General features: G+C 38.9%; 1 long non-coding RNA gene across 2 annotated transcripts in view; it reads left to right on the top strand.

Annotated features, from left to right (window-relative positions):
* LOC147371933 (uncharacterized) overlaps positions 1-12255 on the top strand; it is a 200065-nt gene extending 187810 nt beyond the window's left edge. Inside the window, exons 4-5 of one of the 2 annotated variants that reach the window (XR_015163856.1) lie at positions 8538-8638; positions 11909-12255. This is a non-coding gene — a long non-coding RNA (uncharacterized LOC147371933). Of the gene's footprint in view, positions 1-8537; positions 8908-11908 lie in introns of those variants that run through there. The other variant, XR_015163855.1, reaches the window with a different exon arrangement.
* The last annotated feature ends 8186 nt before the right edge of the window (positions 12256-20441 follow it).

Here is a 20441-nt window from a genome sequence, read left to right as displayed (position 1 = left end):
ACTGAAATTACTTTTGAGTAATAAAATGTTTGAGAAATGGCCCTCCCCATTTCATAGATTAAAAGTGTTTTGCATTTGGTGTTTATTTTGCCAGTGGGCTAGTGAGGGCCACTTTTGAGGAGCTAGAGTCAATAGATGTCTGGCTAAGAGAGCTTATTAGTGGAAGTTCCTAATGAGGAGCAATTGGAGCTTTAAAGAGAAAATTGACGATGATTTAACCATTGGGGTGACCTCTATCTAAATTATCTAGAGTAGCAATGTCTTCAAACATAAAAGGTGGCATTGTTTAAGCCTGTTTATTTGAGTTGTTTATTTTCTTTGCAGTTAAAACAAATCTGTGTTTTGTGAAATAAAGGATGAGATTGATATTTCCACTGACTTTGAGTGCTGACTGCTTGCCACTCTCTACCAAGAAGTTTGCTAGAGAACAGTTATGACACCTTGACTAAAGGGCCCAACCCTTACCTAAAAGTCCTTCACAGTAACACCCTTATTTTTTATGTGAAAATGTGAGATTTATTGGTGAAAGTTTATTTGTGTAGGTTACATACATAAAGTTACGAAAAAATTCAGTGTTCATTGCTAACACAAACACCACTAGCCTCCTCACTTCCCACAAAAAGAGACATTTAATTTGCAAGTGGCAGGATGACTTCAGTTTGGGGGCATAGACACAAATCATCTGAAATGGATGTTGCTTTGGGGCAATGACAAATACAAGGACAATGATGTCATAACTTGTAAACAGTGATTACAGTTATCACACTCACACTAAACAGTTGTGCGCAGACTCAGTTCCCTTGACCCAGTATTGCAAGGTTAGAAACTTTGGCAAAATCCAAACCCTGGTTAAATTTGATCTTCCCCCCCAACTCTGCCTGGACCCAGCTGCTAATGGTAGGAGGCAAAAAAATAATCATAAGAACTAGTGTTAAGTTCATTTTATTATGTTGACCTCTAGTTGCTTCAGTCGTGTCCAACTCTTTGTGACCCTATGGACTGCAATCTGCCAGGCTCCTCTGTCCACAGGATTCTCTAGGCAGGAGTACTGGAGTGGATTGTCATGCCCTCCTCCAGGGGATCTTCCTGACCCAGAGATCGAACCCAGGTCTCCTATGTTCCGGGCAGATTCTTTTACTGCTGAGCCACCAGGGAAGTTGACCTCTCAGTTCAGTTCAGTTCAGTCACTCAGTCATGTCTGACTCTTTGCGACCCCATGAATCGCAGCATGCCAGGCCTCCCTGTCCATCACCAATAGTCCTTAATACTTCACAGGACTCTCCAGCTTTTTTCTCTCTCTTCTCCATTCTCCTTTTTCAGACTTCCTTACACCCAGACAGAGTCACGGAGGATTTATGAGGTGGATTGGGGTGCCAGGAGTGGACATAAATTACCAGGGTTGGTTTAGAAGGTGTTGGGGCCTTGAAATCAAGGGCAATGTCAAGATTTTGACATTTGTGTCTCTCGTGTTTGTAACAATCTGAAGATATCAAATTCTTCAAAAGGTGACAGTGCATAGAGATTGGCCTGGAAAAAAAATATGGTAATAAAAGAGACTGTTGAAAATTTGTGCAATAGTCCTTTAGAATAAGGTCAAAAAGCATCAGCCAGTCCCCAGACTTAATAAATAACTTCAATAGAGAATTTTTACAACATAATATTTTTATATTACTCTATAAAAATTTTAAATATATGGTATTATAGTAACAAAGTATTTTAAAAGCAATCTTTGTTAATAAAATATAATAAAATTATAGGAGCTCTGCATTTTAAATGTTTTCAACAGTATTGCATGTTATATATTTGTAAATAATTTCATTGTTTCTGAAGCAGCTGCACTAAATATGAAGTGTGAAATACTAAGATAAATACTCCCATGGAAAACAACTTTAACAATGAATACATATTCTTCTGTGTAGTTCCTTTTGCCTTTAGTATTATGGACTGCATTCATCTACAAAACTACTTATATCAGCATCTTTTTCTCCCATACCCTTTAGTAAAGTTGTTTTATACATTTGTAATGGGATTAGATTTCTGTATCAAATTCCGCATTTCATCCTGGGATCCTCCAACCCTCTAAATGATTTTTTTTTAATTACATACTAAGGCTTGATTTTTGTGCTATAAAATTCTATGGATTTTTTGACAAACATATAGGGCCACCTATCCATTACTGCAATCCATGCAGAATAGTTTCGCTACCCTAAAACATCCCCTGTGCTTCACCTGTTCAGTTCTTCTCCCTACACCTAAATTTTTGTCAAGCACAGATCTTTTCACCGTTGCTATCATATTAGAATGCCATAATTGGAACCATGCAGCATTCTCTTTCCCAACTGGCTTCTTTCACATGTCATTGTGTATTTAAGATTCATTTGTACCTTTTGACACTCACAGGTTTATTAGTGTTGGATATATAGTTTTTCACTGATGAAATGAGCACTGTGTAAGGGTTAGGGTTAGGGTTAGGGTAAGGCTGACTAGAAAGCTCGTATATACTATTTAAGGAGATAACAGGTAAGAGAAGAGAATAGTAATTGAAAACTGTTTTTAGTCTCATAGAAAGAACATCTCTTTCGGAATTTTATCAGTTTTGTTTACTGTTGTATTCTCATTGTTTGGAACAATGCCTAGAATATAGTAACCCTTAGTGTTTGTTTGTTGAATGAATGTTAATACATCGTTGAGTTGAGGAGTTAGAAAAAGAAACAAGAGTAATGTTGTCTTTGTTGGTTTCTGTTATTTTCATTCCAACCAAAAATTGAGTTTAAAGAGTTGAGTATGGATTTGCAGAATGTTTTTAAAACAGTTGGAGAGATTTGTTAAATTATCTTTATAATTTTGAGCTATCTGTGAGCATGCACAGTTTTAAAGATTTTTTTTTAACAGAATTTAGGCTTCCTCCCACCCCAAGTTACTAAAGTATATCGGTGTTCTCTTAGAAAATTAGGTTCCTTGATCACATAAATTTGGAAATTACTATGTAGATGGAAGTATTAACTTATGTTTATTATTCTACCTATCTTTCTCCTGTTGCCTATTTCTTTCACCAACTTAAACAATAGCCAGCTGTACTTCATTTGGCTTGGAGGTGGGGCATGACATAGGATAGAAATAGTCTACAAACCTTTTAAATCTTAACCAGAAGCTGAAAGGGTGCTTGAGAAAGGAGAGAAGGCAGTGGAGTGCAGACAGATGTTTAACATCTGGCCTTCTATGGAGGAAGAGGAGAGGAAGCCTTAACTTGTGGCATTTATTGATTCCCATGATATAAATACTTACACTACAGCTGATGTCAAGTACAGAGATCAAATCTAAGTGCTTGCAAAATTTCTGAATATTTAACAGTTGGCGCTCATGAGCTTGTTTGATTTCAGGATGCCACTGAGAGTAGGTGTTAACTCTTCTTATCCCCACCTCTTCCCCTCCAGCCCAGTTAAGAAAGAGATTTATCTAAACCCAGCAGAAGAAGAAAGGGAGTAGTAAGACCTGAGAAATCATTCTTGGCAAATCTAAGCCAAAGGGACCTTCAGCAATCTTATGAAATGTTCCTGGATCTCAGCTTGGCCTTGGAAGAATTCTCCAAGGAGTAAAAGAAGAGACTGATTTATAATTCGGAATCAGCTGGTGGAAATTGATGGCCTGTGACAAGTGGGGCTAGATTTATGTCATTTACCATCCTCATCCTTGCCTCTATCCCAATACATGCATTAACACTGCCTGAGATTCCAAAACTATATCCAGCTCCAGGGAGGAAGGAGAAATCCCAGAATAAATGAGAGCATGCTCTCCCTTTCATATTGATAGAATAGATCTGTTCTAGAAAATTCTTGACTTGTTGATTTATCCTATTACAACTGCATATTTTATTAACTCAATCACCATATTACATATTGAGATAGTCTATAGTAAAGAAATCTGTTTAACTTTTTTGTATAGTGTGAGCATTTTACAACCTTGAAATGATTTAAACACACACATATGCATATATAAATATACCACTGTTGAGCATCATAAGGAATTGGTTTTTCGTGGAAAAAATTTGGGAAACAGTTTTGTCTATTTTTCCAGTTTTTGGTTGTGTGTGTGTGTGTGTTTGTGTGTGTGTGGTGTGTATAGAAATAAGAACTATAAAAAATAGGGACTGTACATTCTTGTTTATTATTAAGACTTCATTCCTTTGATTTTTAAGGGAGTATTTTCTTGCTTTTAAAATATTTCTGGGAATAATTTGGAAGCAAACTAAAGAATTAAAGGTGTGATGAATGCACTCTTTTAATCCCTTTTCATGCATCACAGCATAGACTTGGAAATAACTCCTCAGCTACCCCAATAGGGCATCAGAAGAATAACTGAATAGGTCAACAAGTTCTCAGCTAAACAGAAAAAGGTGCTCATTACTGGAGAAGCCCTAGGAGAGAGGTTTCTAGTGGGTAGTAGGATTTACTGGTAGATTTTAAAGACTTTCTTAAAAACAGCTCTAAACTAGTTACTTCTGTCACATCTTCCATTTCTTCCTGTTTTTTGAGAGTCAGTCTGTAGTCTTGCCTGTCTGTCTTTCTCTCTCCCTTACACACACACAGAGGTACATTTTCTTGGCTTTATGAAAAGAATTGTATCCTTCGAGGTTTGCTTTTAAAAAGTTGCCAACAGTATCAACTTTTCTACAATTGTATCAACTGCAGAGCTTAAGAAAACATCTGTTGTTCATTGCCATGATTATAGCTCATTACGAATACCTTTTAAACTCAAATTCTCCAGTAATGTTCTAAAAGTAGAGCAGCACACAGTAGTCAGTATCTTAAAAAGGAAACTGACTTCTGTATGTTTGAAATTTCCTCTAGTTTCTTGCTGGAACCTGGTAACTCTGATAACTCTCTATTCCAATAGAGTAGGCTGTATTCCAAAATACAGTCTATTGGCTTAGCCAAGGTAGAAAGACAGAAAAAATATTTAAATTAGGTATTCAAATTAAGAGTTCCATCAGTTAATTCAGTTCAGTCACTCAGTCGTGTCTGACTCTTTGCGAACCCATGGACTGCAGCACACTACGCCTCCCTGTCCATCACCAACTCCCGGAGTTTACTCAAACTGATGTCCATCGAGTTGGTGATGTCATCCAACCATCTCATCCTCCGTCATCCCCTTCTCCCCCTGCCCTCAATCATTCCCAGCATCAGGGTCTTTTCAAATGAGTCATCTCTTCGCATCAGGTGGCCAAAGTATTAGAATTTCAGCTTCAACATCAGTCCTTGCAATGAATATTCAGGACTAATTTCCTTTAGGATGGACTGGTTGGATCTCCTTGCAGATCCTTGCTGGTACTCTCCTTGAAGAGTACCACAGTTACTACAAATTTTCCAGAATTGTGGCTAAATACTTTAAATTTATCTCAAGTGATAAGGCATCATCACCATCTGAGGCCTCATTAAAATAATGGTATTAGTCTCTTTTGAGAATTAGGACCTGGAGGAAAGTTGAAATTTTGTTAAATCCAGAGGTGTCAAACCGTTTTAACAATGTCCAGGTGAAAACAAATTTAATCAAGTGGTTGCATATTAGTCCCACAGGCAGCAAAAAAATGTCTTACTCGCTTTTTTATTTTTTAAACCATCACTTTATAACTATATACGTTGTAGTCATAGGTTTACTTTTTTTAATTGGAGGATAACTGCTTTATAATGTTGTGGTGGTCTCTGCCATACATCAACATGAATCAGTCATAATTATGCATATATATCTCCTCCCTCTTGAGCCTCCTCCACTATTCCACCACTCTGGTTTACTTTTTAAAAATGATTTCAAAATCGTAGGGTTGGAAGGGAATAGCAAAAAAAGAAACATGTAAAACCAAGAAAACAAAACCCAAACCTATTTCTTGAGTTTACTTTTTCTTTAAGTTGGAGTATAGTTGATTTACAATGTTGTGTTAGTTTCAGGTGTACAGCAAAGTGAATTAATTACACATATACATATACCTATTCTTGAATTTACTTGAAGGCAAAGTACAGTTTTGAAATTGTCCTGGTAGAGAAAATTCCACAGTTTTCCTCAGTAACTTTGGGCTGTGATGAACTGAGAATCTCACAGGTGAAGACAGTGATGTGTAGATTTCTTTAAAAAGCATTGATTTGTGTTCATAGCCTTAGTCACATCTTCTTTCTTGCATTATTACAAAACTCCCACCACAACTAATTTTTTTTTCTTTACCTGAATTTAGATAATAATAAAGATTATTATTGTTTTCTACTTTGGTAAGATTTCTTAAAAGTATACTCCGGAGTATGCTGCTGCTCCTGCTGCTAAGTCGCTTCAGTCGTGTCCGACTCTGTGCGACCCCAGAGACGGCAACCCACCTGGTTCCCCCGTCCCTGGGATTCTCCAGGCAAGAACACTGGAGTGGATTGCCATTTCCTTCTCCAATGCATGAAAGTGAAAAGTGAAAGTGAAGTCGCTCAGTCGTGTCTGACTCTTAGCAACCCCATGGACTGCAGCCTACCAGGCTCCTCCATCCATGGGATTTTCCAGGCAAGAGTACTGGAGTGAGGTGCCATTGCCTTCTCTGAACTCTGGAGTATAGTTGATTTATTTTTTCCAGTTATTAACTTTATTTTAAAAGAACTTTTATTAGAGTATAGTTGCTTTACAATGCTGTGTTAGTTTCTACTGTACAGCAGAATGAATCAGCTATACATATACATATATCCCCTTTTTGGATTACTTTCCCATTTAGATCTGCACAGAGCGTTGAGCAGAGTTCCCTGTGCTATATAGTAGGTTCTCATCAGTTATCTATTTTATACGTAGTATCAATAGTGTATGTATGTCAATTCCAACTTCCCAATTCATCCCAACCCCAATTTCCCCCTTGGTATCCATACATTTATTCTCTATGTCTGTGTCTCTATTTCTGCTTTGCAAATAAGGTCATCTGTACCAATCATTTTCTAAAATTCCACATCTATGCATTAGTATAAAATACTAGTTTTTCTCTACCTGTCTCACTTCACTCTGTGTGTCAGTCTCTAGGTTCATCCAGGTCTCTACAAATGACCCAATTGTCTTCCTTTTTATAGCTGAGTAATAGTAAAATGAATGGCTATCTCTTAATCTCTTTTTAAAAAAGGATTTATTTATTTATTTATTATTTATTGTTGGCCATGTTGGGTCTTCGTTGTAGTGTCCAGGCTTCTCATTGCAGGGGCTTCTCTTGCTGTGGAGCGTGGGGCTCTAGGGCATGTGGGCTTCCTTAGTGGTGGCACATGGGCTTAGTCGCTCCATGGCATATGGGATCTTCCCAGAGCAGGAATCAAACCAGCGTCCCCTGCATTGGTAGGAGGATTCTCAACCACTGGGCCACCAGGAAAGCCCTTGTCTCTTTTAATTATATGTACTTTATTATCATGGATTATGTGATATTAAGTTATCCATTCATCTATCTAGTCATTCATTTGTTCATTAATTCACAAATAAACTTTTTTTTTTTCAAATAAACATTTCTTGACCACTCTTTAAATGTCAAACTTGGCACTGAAAAAGACATGGGGAAAACCAAACATATTACAATACATGTTGTCAAGTACAATAATATGTCTGTTGGTGTGCTATGAAGACACAGAAAAGGAAACAAGTAATAATATATCATTGGGTTCATAGGATATAAAATTTGAGCAAAGAATTAGATGTCATTTAATCCAATCTCTCCATTTTATAGATCAGGAAACCAAAGCCCAGAAATGTAACTTGCTGAACATCATACAACTTCTTACATGGTAATGACACTGATATCAGCTGTTAACTAAATTCTTAATTAGTTCTCAAAACAACACTCAGAGGCAGTTAATATCATTCCTATTTCACAAATGAAGAAGGGAATGCAGAAAGATGAGATAACTCATCCAAATATTATGCTATTTGTAAATGACAGATCTGTGATTCAAATTTAGCTGTGTTTGAATCCAAAACTGAGCTCTGAAATATCACAGTTATTATTATAACTAGAGAAATATCTTCTAACATGTAGTCCAGTGATTTTTTTTCCCTCTGTAAGCCAGTACCCCATAATGAAAATGAATGTGTTAGTCATTCAGTCTTGTCTGACTCTTTGTGACCCCATGGACTGTAGCCCACCAGGCTCCTCTGTCCATGGGATTTCCCAGCCAAGAATACTGGAGTGGGTAGCCATTCCCTTCTCCAGGACGTCTTCCTGACCCAGGGATTGAACCCTGGTCTTCTGCATTGCAGGCAGATTCTTAACCATCTGAGCCACCAGGGAAGCCCCATAGAATATCTAGACTTAGCCTAAAGTAATACCTCCCAAATATGAATGCATCAGTAACTCAAATTTTACCCTACAAGCAAAAAACAAAAACAAAAACTCCAAAAATTCCATATAAGAATTATTTTAAAACTAGTGAAATTATTTACAGAGTTAAATTTCTAGTAGATATTTGAGGATGGGTGTGATTTTCTTAAAACAGAGTACCCAGGAAGTAAATATTAGAATATTCAAAAGCATTATCTTTCTTCCCCAGTTTTTAGATGCACTATTTCTATTTTGGAAGACAGTGGAAGATTATTATTTTGATTCTTGGACAAGAACAAGTTTGGAATCAAGACAAGCTGTTCCTCTCTGGTATGGCTGGTTTGATTTTAGCTTATAAACACTGTGAATTTCATAATCGATCCCATCCTCTCTTGGCCAGAAACTGCAAATGTGAGACCCACCTCCATCAGCCATACACGATAGTGTGGCACGTATTCCCATGGGTAATCATACCCTTCATCTTACTTTTTTATGATGTAATCTCCCCATCATTTAAAAAATTGTTTTGTGTTCAAAAGAAATTTATCTGAACACCCTTTCATCCCTCAAAGAATAAAATGGAGTGTGGGTTTTAAGATGTTTTTTCCTGAACTAGACTTTGTAAATTTATTTCTAAGACTTGGAAAAAAAAACCCAAAAACTTAGTGTAAAAGGCAAATGCTACATAGAATACAGTCACATAAGCAAGTGTTTAATTCCTGGATGGCAAACCTCTAAATCTTTTTGCACTGATTCAGTCAACAGAGTAATATGTATGAAATGAAGTGAAGTTGCTCAGTTGTGTCTGACTGTTTGCAACCCCATGGACTATAGCCTGCCAGTCTCCTCTGTCCATGGAATTCTCCAGGCAAGAATACTGGAGTGGGTTGCCCTTTCCTACTCCAGGGGATTTTCCCAACCCAGGGACTGAACCCAGGTCTCCTGCATTGCAGGCAGATTCTTCACTGTCTGAGCCACCAGGGAAGTCTGGAGAAGAGTATGAACTTAGTATAAAGCCGACCTGCATTTCCTTCCCTGCTATACCACTGACTAACCATGAGACTTGGGGAAAGTTTTTTTATTGTTTATTTTTTATTTACTTCTTTGTCAGCAAAATAGACTAATAATTCTACTTGCTTTAAATGGTTGGCAAGAGAATCAAATGAGATAGTGCATGTAAGATGCTTGATATGTGGTAGATTTTCATACAGGTTAGTAATATTGCTGTCATTATTATGGTGTGCCAGTCTGGCAAATACCAGGAAGTTTATGGGGCAATTTGTTGACTAGTACTCCATATGCTCTTTGGGATGGAGGCCCCAGTACTGTATTGTAGTTGGGGTAACCATAAGTAAGATTTCTGAGGGGCAGTATGGGCATGGAGTAGTGGCCCAGTGGGCAAAGGATGATCTAAAACATAACTCCATTTATTTCACAATTTCATCTAGGCCAGATCCCATATTTGATACTATATTCACATTCACATTTGAGGATAATTCTAAAAACAATGCTAAAATATTTTCTCAGAAAAACCAGATTTGACCTCAAATGATATAGTGTTTACCAGTCAGAACAGCTTTAGACACAGGTACACATGACAGGTGCACAGTAAATGAAAGACCCCTGTTGTGTAGTTGCTTAACTAAGAGAGGGGGGTCTATATTTCTCACTTCCTGTAATGCCCAGTGGGCAGCTCCAAGGATGGTTTGAGAGCTCAGCCGTGTCCAGGTGCTAGGTTCTCAGGGGACCACTGGTTCAAAGGTGGCTAGGGCAGCTCCTTCTGGTGGTGTTGGAGAAGACTCTTGAGAGTCCCTTGGACTGCAAGGAGATCAAACCTGTCAATCCTAAAGGAAATCAGTCCTGAATATTCATTGGAAAGACTGATGCTGAAGCTGAAACTCCAATACTTTGCCCACCTGATGTGAAGAGCTGACTCATTTGAAAAGACCCTGATGCCGGGAAAGATTGAAGGCAGGAGGAGATGGGGATGACAGAAGATGAAATGGTTGGATGGCATCACCGACTTAATGGGCATGAGTTTGAGCAAGCTCTGGGAGTTGTTGATGAATAGGGAAGCCTGGTGTGCTGCAGTCCATGGGGTTGCAAAGAGTCAGACATGACTGAGCGACTGAACTGAGGGCAGCTCCAAGCGTGATGCTACCAAACAACTGAATTTGAAGGTGGGAAGCAGGAGACAGCACAGGGCAGAGAGTTTCTGCTCTGTCATCTCCCTTATCATTTCTAAAAAGCTGCAAATACATCTCTTATATCTCAGTGGTCAAGACAGGCTACCTGGCTTTATCCCCTGACTAGGGGAAGAGACCAACTTCCCTGAGATCAAGGGACTCTGCTCAAATCCTACCTACAGTTTTATCCTGTTTGCTGTGAAGATGACGGTTGTGAGCTGTTCTCCTGAGTTCAGCCCTGACATAAACCACTTACCTAAGGAATGGAAATTGGACTCATTGAGTAGGATATTTGTCTTAAATCAGTTTCTTCAGTCAGTTCATAGCTATTGTGTACATAGTACTGCCCTGGATACAGGGATTAAAAATGAACCCCAACATAGTCCTTGCTTTATAATTAAATTGACTTATGTTATTTTCTATATCTTTATTAAGCATAACTTTCTTTAGATGGAGAATTTCTTGGTTCAAAACTATAAGACTGTCTATTGCAGCTATGAAATTAAAAGATGCTTACTCCTTGGAAGGAAAGTTATGACCAACCTAGATAGCATATTAAAAAGCAGAGACATTACTTTGCCAACAAAGGTCCGTCTAGTCAAGGCTATGGTTTTTCCAGTGGTCATGTATGGATGTGAGAGTTGGACTGTGAAGAAAGCTGAGCATCAAAGAATTGATGCTTTTGAACTGTGGTGCTGGAGAAGACTCTTGAGAGTCTCTTGGACTGCAAGGAGATCCACCCAGTCCATCCTAATGGAGATCAGTCCTGGGTGTTCATTGGAAGGACTGATGCTGAAGCTGAAACGCCAATACTTTGGCCACCTCATGCAGAGTTAACTCATGGGAAAAGGCCCTGATGCTGGGAGGGATTGGGGGCAGGAGGAGAAGGGGACGACAGAGGATGAGATGGCTGGATGGCATCACCAACTTGATGGACATAAGTTTGGGTAAACGCCAGGAGTTGGTGAGGGACAGGGAGGCCTGGTGTGCTGCGATTCATGGGGTCACAAAGAGTCAAACACGACTGAGCGATGAACTGAACTGAACTGAATTATCTAGTAAAGGAAACCCCAGACAGGTAAGATTAGAAGAAGAGACCACTGAAGCAAATGAGGGTTGTTCTGAACAACATTATTCTAAGAATAAAGTCCTCTGCTTTATTAACCAACTACAAAAGTGTCCTTACAAAGCTATTCATTAAAAAATTAATTTGGAATACATGGACTTCTAAAATTTAATGCTATGCCCTAAGAAACATAACTTTTAATTCTGAAATATTACATGTTAACTGGTTGTTATGGGAAACACTATTCAGACTGGTGTTTATAATTTTCAAAGTTGTATAAAATCTTCTCCTCTTTCTTCTTCTCATTTGTGTAAGAACCTCTATAACTTCATATTTGCTGTTTTCCAGGTGATCAAAGGAGCATTTAATAAATCAATGACAAGCTAAAACAATGGCAGAAAAGAGGCTTTGGGTTTAATAATGTGAAACAACTGGAAAGCAAGTTTATGAGCGTATATAGGCAAGCCTGAGAGTACAGTAACCTACCCTATCCCTAAGCACTGATGGCAGTCAGAACAAAGGAAGGCCGGGCTACAGAGGAAAGCTAGAGTGGGGTGATTCCTGGGCTTCAATTTCCTATGAAATTTAAGTGGGAAAGAACATTACATAGAGAATTCTAGGAATTTAGGATAAAATCAGTGAATATTTTTTCATAATGGCAACTGAACTAAATTTTAATAAAAACTATTTGAATATCCTTCTCACCTTTCATAATTTTGTTAATACTAACTTATCCTTCAAAATCCAGTTTAGTACTTATGGCCTCCAGAATGCTTTTTTTGTTCCCCAATATTTGTTTCATGCCCACTCTTTGGGTCTCCCAGGTATCCTCTATAGTCTTCTTTCTTTGTTAAATTGAATTATAGTTGATTTACAACATTGTGTTAGTTTCAGGTGTACAGCAAAGTGATTTGGTTATACATATATAGGTATATTTCTTTCTTTTTTATGGCTAAGTAATATTTCATTGTATATATTGGATTGGCCAAGAAGTTCATTCTTTTTTTTCCCATAAGATGGCTCTAGTAATGCTTCAGTTCAGTTCAGTTCAGTCGCTCAGTCCTGTCCAACTCTTTGCGACCCCATGAATCGCAGCATGCCAGGCCTCCCTGTCCATCACCAACTCCCGGAGTTCACTCAGACTCACGTCCATTGAGTCAGTGATGCCATCCAGCCATCTCATCCTCTGTCGTCCCCTTCTCTTCCTGCCCCCAATCCCTCCCCGCATCAATCTTTTCCAATGAGTAATGCTTAGTTGTCTTTAACTTCATTCAAAACGATTTCATTAGATTGTATTGTGATAGCTGTCATGTCAGCCTGCATTAAAAAAGAACTTATCAAAATTGGTGAATTTTTGTGTAGCCATTTTTTTTTAAAAAAGCAACATTTTTGGTGTATAATGCTTTATTTCAAGAAAGGTAAAAATGCAACTGAAATACAAAAAAGGATTTGTATGGAGAAGGTGCTGTGACTGATTAAAGGTATCAAAAGTGGTTTGTGAAGTTTCATGCTGGAGATTTCTCTCTGGATGATGCTCCACGGTTGGGTCAGTTCAGTTCAGTTCAGTCACTCATTTGTGTCTGACTCTTTGCGACCCCCTGGACTGTAGCATGCCAGGCCTCCCTGTCCATCACCAACTCCCGGAGTTTACTGCCTGGCATGCTGCGATTCATGGGGTCTCAAAGAGTTAGACATGACTGAGCGACTGAACTGAACTGAACTGATGTCCATTGAGTCGGTGATGCCATCCAACCATCTCATTCTCTGTCGTCCCCTTCTCCTCCTGCCCCCAATCCCTCCCAGCATCAGGGTCTTTTCCAATGAGTCAAATCTTTGCATCATGTGGCCAAAGTATTGGAGTTTCAGCTTCAACATCAGTCCTTCCAATGAACATTCAGGACTGATTTCCTTTCGGATGGACTAGTTGGATCTCCTTTCAGTCCAAGGAACTCTCAAGAGTTGACCAGTTGAAATTAATAGTGATCAAATCATGACATTAATTGAGAAAAATTAATGTTATACCATGCGGGAGACAGCAGATATACTCAAAATATCCAAATCAAGCAATTGAAAATCTTTTGCACCAGCTTGGTTATGTTGATCATTTTGATGTTTGGGTTCCACAGAAGTTAACCAAAAGAAACCTTTTGACCATATTTTCACATGTGAATCTCTAAATATAATGAAAAGTTGTTTTTTTTTAAAAAAACAACAACAACAACATTGTGATGGGTGATGAAAAGTGATTACTGTAGAATAATGTGGAGTGGAAGAGATTGTGGGGCAAGTGAAATGAACCACCACCAACAACATCAAAGCCTGATCTTCATCCAAAGAAGGTCATATTATGTATAGGTGAGACTGGAAGGAAAGTGAAAGTTACTCAGTTGTGTCTGACTTTTGTGACCCCATGGACTATACAGTTCATGGAATTCTCCAGGCCAGAATGTTGGAGTGGGTTCCCTTCTCCAGGAGATCTTTACAACCCAGGGATTGAACCCAGGTCTCCCACATTGCAGGTGGATTCTTTACCAGCTGAGCCACCAGGGAAGGCCAAGAATACTGGAGTGGGTAGCGTATCCCTTCTCCAGCAGATCTTCCCAACCCAGGAATTGAGCCAGGATTCCCTGCATTGCAGGTGGATTCTTTACCAGCTGAGCTACGAGGGATTGGAAGGGAGTCCTCTATTATGAGCTTCTTCCAAAAAACAAAATGATTCATTTGAACAAGTACTGCTCCCAGTTAGACCAACCGAAAAGAGCACTTGATGAAAAATATCCAGAATTACTCAACAGAAAATGTATAATCTTCCATCAGGATAATGCAAGACCACATGTTTCCTTGATGACCAGGCAAAACCTGTTACAGCTTGTCTGGGAAGCTCTGATTTATCTCTGGTATTCACCAGACACTGCACCTTCAGGTTTCTATTTATTTCCATCTTTATAAAAGTCTCTTAATGGAAACAATTTCAATTCCCTGGAAGACTTTTAAAGGTACCTGGCACAGTTCTTTGCTTAAAAGATAAGAAATTTTGAGAAGATGAAATTATGAAGTTGCCTGAAAAATGACAGAAGGTAGTAAGTAGAACAAAATGGTGAATACATTGCTTGATAAAGTTCTTGGTGAAAATGAAAAATGTTCCTTTTATTTTGACTTTAAAAACAAAGGAGCTTTTTGGCCAACCCAATATATACAACTTATTTATGCATTCACTTAGGTTGCTTCCATGTATTGGCTACTATAAATAGTGCTCTATGAACTTTGGGGTGGGTGGATCTTTTCAAATTATTGTTTTCTCTGGATATATGCCCAGGAATGTGATTGCTGGATCATATAGTAACTCTATTTTTAGTATTTTAAGGAACCACCACACTGTTCTCTGTAGCAGTTGCACCAATAGTCGCTAGTGTGAGATGATATGTCATTGTGGTTTCGATTTGCATTTCTCCCGTTCTTAGTGATATTGAGCATCTTTTCATGTGCCCATTGGCCATCTGTATATCTTCTTTGGAGTAATATCTGTTTAAGTTTTCTGTCCATTTTTTGATTGGGTTTTTTGTGTGTTTTTTGTTATTAGTTGTATGAGCTGTTCATATGTTTTGGAAACTAATTGGTTGCATAATTTGCAAATATTTTATCCCATTGCATAGTTATCTTTTTGTTTTGTTGATGGTTTCCTTTGCTGTGCAAAGACTTATACCTTTGATTCGGTCCCATTTGTTTATTTTTGCTTTTATTTCTACTGCCTTAGGAGACTAACTTAAGGGGAAAAATGCTGCTATTTATGTCAGAGGATGTTTTGCCTATGTTCTAAAAATTTTATGGTGTTATGTCTTATCATTAGGTCTTTAAGCCATCTGGAATTTATCAATTAATCTTTGACAAAAGAGGCAAGCATGTACAATGGAGGGAAGACCATCTCTTCAGCAAGTGGTGTTGGGAAAGTTGGAGAGCCACATGTAAATCAATGAAGTTAGAACACTCCCTCATGCCATACACAAAAATAAACTTAATATGGCCTTCTCTCTTATAATTTACTATAATATATGAATATCACAGTGCCTGGCTTTCATGTCCATGCATTCCACTATTTGTAAAGCCTCAGTTAGTGTTTTATTTATCTATGTTAATTCTAGGTCACTGAATTTAGAACCACAGACTGATTCCAAATCAGGAAAGGAGTGCCTCAAGGTTGTATATTGTCACATGCTTATTTAACTTATATGCAGAGTACATCATGCAAAATGGTGGGCTGCATGAAGCACAAGCTGGAATCAAGATTGCCGGGAGAAATATCAATAACCTCAGATATGCAGATGACACGACACTTATGGCAGAAAATGAATAAGAACTAAAGAGCCTCTTGTTGAAAGTGAAAGAGGAGAGTGGAAAAGGTGGCTTAAAACTCAATACTCAGAAAACTAAAATCATGGCATCCTGTCCCATCACTTCATGGCAAATAGCTGGGGAAACACTGACAGACTTTATTTTTGGGGAGCTCCAAAATCACTGCAGATGGTGACTGTAGCCATGAAATTAAAAGGTGCTTGCTCCTTGAAAGAAAACTTATGACCAACCTAGACAGCATATTAAAAAGCAGAGACATTACTTTGCCAAAAAGTTTTATCTAGTCAAGGCTATGGTTTTTCCAGTAGTCATGTATGGATGTGAGAGTTGGACTATAAAGAAAGCTGAGCGCTGAAGAATTGATGCTTTTGAAATGTGGAGAAGACTCGAGAGTCCCTTGAACTGCAAGGAGATCAAACTAGTCAATCCTAAAGGAAATCAGTTCTGAATATTCATTGGAAAGACTGATGCGCAAGCTGAAACTCCAATACTTTGGCCACCTGATGCAAAGAACTAATTCATTGGAAAAGACCCTGAAGCTGGGAAAGATTGAAGGCAGGAGGAGAAGGGGACAACAGAGGATGAGATGGTTGGATGGCATCACTGACTCGATAGACATGAGTCTGAGTAAGCTCCTGGAGTTGGTGATGGACAGGGAAGTCTGGCATGCTCCAGTCCATGGGGTCACAAAGAGCTGGACATGACTGAGCAACTGAACTGAACTGAACTGAATTGAAAGGTTTTCAATGCCATAGAGATAATTTGGACTTAAATAAGGGATCAAAGCGAGTCCTTTTAAATTCTTGAGCTGAAAAGCAGTATGAGTACAAGAGTATTTTTGGAATAATAGACTTCAGCAGTGGGCAGCCTAGATGAGGAAGGGATAGTGGAAACAGGCAAAAGAGGAGTCTGACACAGCAACAATAACACATGAATAATGATGTTGTATATGTACATGATGTTATTTTGTGAAAGATGCTTTATATATGACTTTGTGGAAATTTAAGCCTTTAATTCTAAGTATACTAAACATTTGAACAGGTATTATTAGTTTCATTTTAAGAATAAGGGAACTTGGAGGGGATAGTGATTCATCCAGTATCATATAGAGATAAGAGGCAAGAATTGAAGCCTCCTCAGTCTGAGTTCAGGATTACTTTTACAAGAAGGTGGTGACAGAAGGCTTTGTCTAGGTGTTTTCAGAGATGTAGAGACAAAGGAAAACTGTTAATCATGAGACTGACAGACCTGCAGAACTAGATGACTGGTTGAAGATGGAATGTGAAAAAAATGGGTAATGTTAACGACACAACCCAGCATGTGACCCTGGGGATTCTAGAGAGTGATGTTCCTCTTAGCAAACCTGGGGAAGCAAGAGTATCACTGGTTAAACTCATTACATAAAAGATAACTTGAGCTTGTGAGACTGTATGTAGGGAAAACTTTTCTAGGTTTGGATGGTAGTTTGTGATACTGAACATTTATTTGTGTTCATAATTTACCAGGATTCTACAAGGGCAGTTGTTTTTGTTGTTCAGTTGGTAAGCTGTGTCTGCCTCTTTGTGACCCAATGGACTGCAACACACCAGGCTTCCCTGACCTTCACCAGCACCCTGAGTTTGCTCAGATTCATGTCTATTGAGTTGGTGATGCCATCCAACCATCTTATCCTTTGTCACTCCCTTTTGCTCCTGCCCTCAATCTTTCCCAGCATCACGGTCTTTTCCGATGAGTCGGCTCTTCCCATCAAGTAGCCAAAATATTGGAGCTTCAACTTCAGCATCAGTCCTTCCAATGAATATTGAGGGTTGATTTCCTTTAGGATTGACTGCTTTGATCTCCTTGCAGTCCAAGAGATGCTCAAGAGTCTTCTCCAGCACCACAGTTTAAAAGTATCAGTTCTTCAGCACTCAGCCTTCTTTATGGTCCATCTGTTACATCTGTACATGACTACTGGGAAAAAACCATAACTTTGACTGTACAGACAAGTTAAACATAAAGATACCCATCAGATAAGATCAGATCAGATCGGTCGCTCAGTTGTGTCCGACTCTTTGTGACCCCATGAATCGCAGCACGCCGGGCCTCCCTGTCCATCACCAACTCCCGGAGTTCACTCAGACTCACGTCCATCGAGTCAGTGATGCCATCCAGCCATCTCATCCTCTGTCGTCCCCTTCTCTTCTTGCCCCAATCCCTCCCAGCATCAGAGTCTTTTCCAATGAGTCAACTCTTCGCATGAGGTGGCCAAAGTACTGGAGTTTCAGCTTCAGCATCATTCCTTCCAAAGAAATCCCAGGGCTGATGTCCTTCAGAATGGACTGGTTGGATCTCGTTGCAGGCCAAGGGACTCTCAAGAGTCTTCTCCAACACCACAGTTCACACATGTATACTGGTGGTGGATTCATTTTGATATTTGGCAAAATTAATACAATTATGTAAAGTTTAAAAAAAAAAAGCATCAATTCTTCGGTGCTCAACCTTCTTCACAGTCCAACTCTCACATCTATACATGACCACAGGATAAACCATAGCCTTGACTAGATGAACCTTTGTTGGCAAAGTAATATCTCTGCTTTTGAATATGCTATCTAGATTGGTCATAACTTTCCTTCCAAGGAGTAATCGTCTTTTAATTTCATGGCTGCAGTCACCATCTGTAGTGATTTTGGAGCCCAGAAAAATAAAGTCTAACACTGTTTCCACTGTTTCCCCGTCTATTTCCCATGAAGTGATGGGACTGGATGCCATGATCTTCGTTTTCTGAATGTTGAGCTTTAAGCCAACTTTTTCACTCTCCACTTTCACTTTCATCAAGAGGCTTTTTAGTTCCTCTTCACTTTCTGCCATAAGGGTGGTGTCATCTGCATATTTGAGGTGATTGATATTTCTCCCGGCAATCTTGATTCCAGCTGGTGTTTCTTCCAGTCCAGCGTTTCTCATGATGTACTCTGCATATAAGTTAAACAAACAGGGTGACAAGATACCCATAGCGCATTTCAAATAAGCTATTTTTTTGAGTAGTTTTCTTATCTACAGTAGACTTTTTAAATTGCTCAGGGCCCTAACTTTTGTATCCAGGACAGGATTGCATATGTGTGTGTGCATGCGTTCTCAGTTGCTCAGTCATGTCTGACTGTTTGCAATGCTGTGGACTGTAGCCCACCAGGCTCCTCTGTCCATGGGATTTGTCCAGGCAAGAATACTGGAGTGGGATGCCATTTCCTCCTCCAGGGAATCTTCCCAACCCAGGGATAGAACCTAAGTCTTCTGTGACTCCTGCATTGGCAGGCATATTCTTTACCATTGAATCACCTGGGAAGCCCAGGATATTCTTCCCTAAAAAGTAAAGATAAAAAAACTGTTCTTCTAGGATTTCTCTGGACTATCTTTAAGGTCATAGTAAGTATCTAACACTTCTATGTTAATTTTGATTGTTTGAATCCAAGGGCACTGAGTACCAGGGAGATACTTTCAGCTTAATTCAAGAGCCATATTTACGAAAGGGACTTGTAGCTATGTGACTCAAAGTGTACTTTTAAAAAATGATTTTTAATGGGTAGATAATTGCTTTACAATGTTGTGTTGGTTTCTGCCCTTCAACACCACGAATCAGCCATAAATGTACATTAAATTGTACTTTTGAAGATCAGTTTTTGAGCAAGAGAACAGGAGGATGGTAAAAGGAGGAAGAGAAGAGACCTTATATAAACGGAGGAACTCACTATCTGGTGTCAGGGAAGAGAAAAAAGGAGAATTTTAGTTCTCTTCGGCTAGGGCAACAGAAATCCAAAGTCTGAGAGCTTAGATCCAACCCAGGAAAGAGATCTGTTTCCCTGGCACAGACCTTGGGATATTCTAGGGATGATAAATTGTGGATGCCTTGAGAGAGCTCATTCTCACACTCTCTTTACGAGGCTCTCATCTGGAATAGTTTTTTTTGTTTGTTTTGTTTTTAGGGGGGTGTAGTGAAACAGAACAAGTCAAATACAGTCAGCATGGAATTTGATTAATTATATATTTCTTTCCTTGGGTTTTCTCTGGCACAGCATCTTCTCTTCTTTGCTGTTCTCCAGAGTTTATCTCCTGTTCCAGTACCTGCTGTAACAGCTGGTGATAATCTCTACGAAATGCCTTTGAATATGAGAAATCATCCTCAGTAGACACGTTGGGTCAGGGTTCAGTAGAGAGAATGGAATGTTTGACCAGATGTTTTCCTCTGATCAATTTATAATTGTCTCACCAGTCTTTATTTTCATTCTGGCCTAGATGGAAAGATTATAAGGGGAATTCAGCCGGAGGTAAAGAATTCTGTCACATCATAGATTCTACCCCATCACTCTTATATGTAAACTCCACTTTTTTTTTTATGATGGAAATGGAGATTGGAGTTAGCTTGGTGTCAATGAAATGAACAGAATTAGATAGGTGTAATCTATATGCCTAACAGTAAAAGGCTCTTGATGAAAGTGAAAGAGAAGAGTGAAAAAGTTGGCTTAAAGCTCAACATTCAGAAAACTAAGATCATGGC

The sequence above is a fragment of the Bos grunniens genome, chromosome 5 (assembly GCF_055505025.1).
Source record: "Bos grunniens cultivar Pamir isolate PY7600 chromosome 5, Bosgru_T2T1.0, whole genome shotgun sequence".
Classification (NCBI taxonomy): domain Eukaryota; kingdom Metazoa; phylum Chordata; class Mammalia; order Artiodactyla; family Bovidae; genus Bos; species Bos grunniens.
This window is presented reverse-complemented; position numbering and strand designations above follow the sequence as displayed.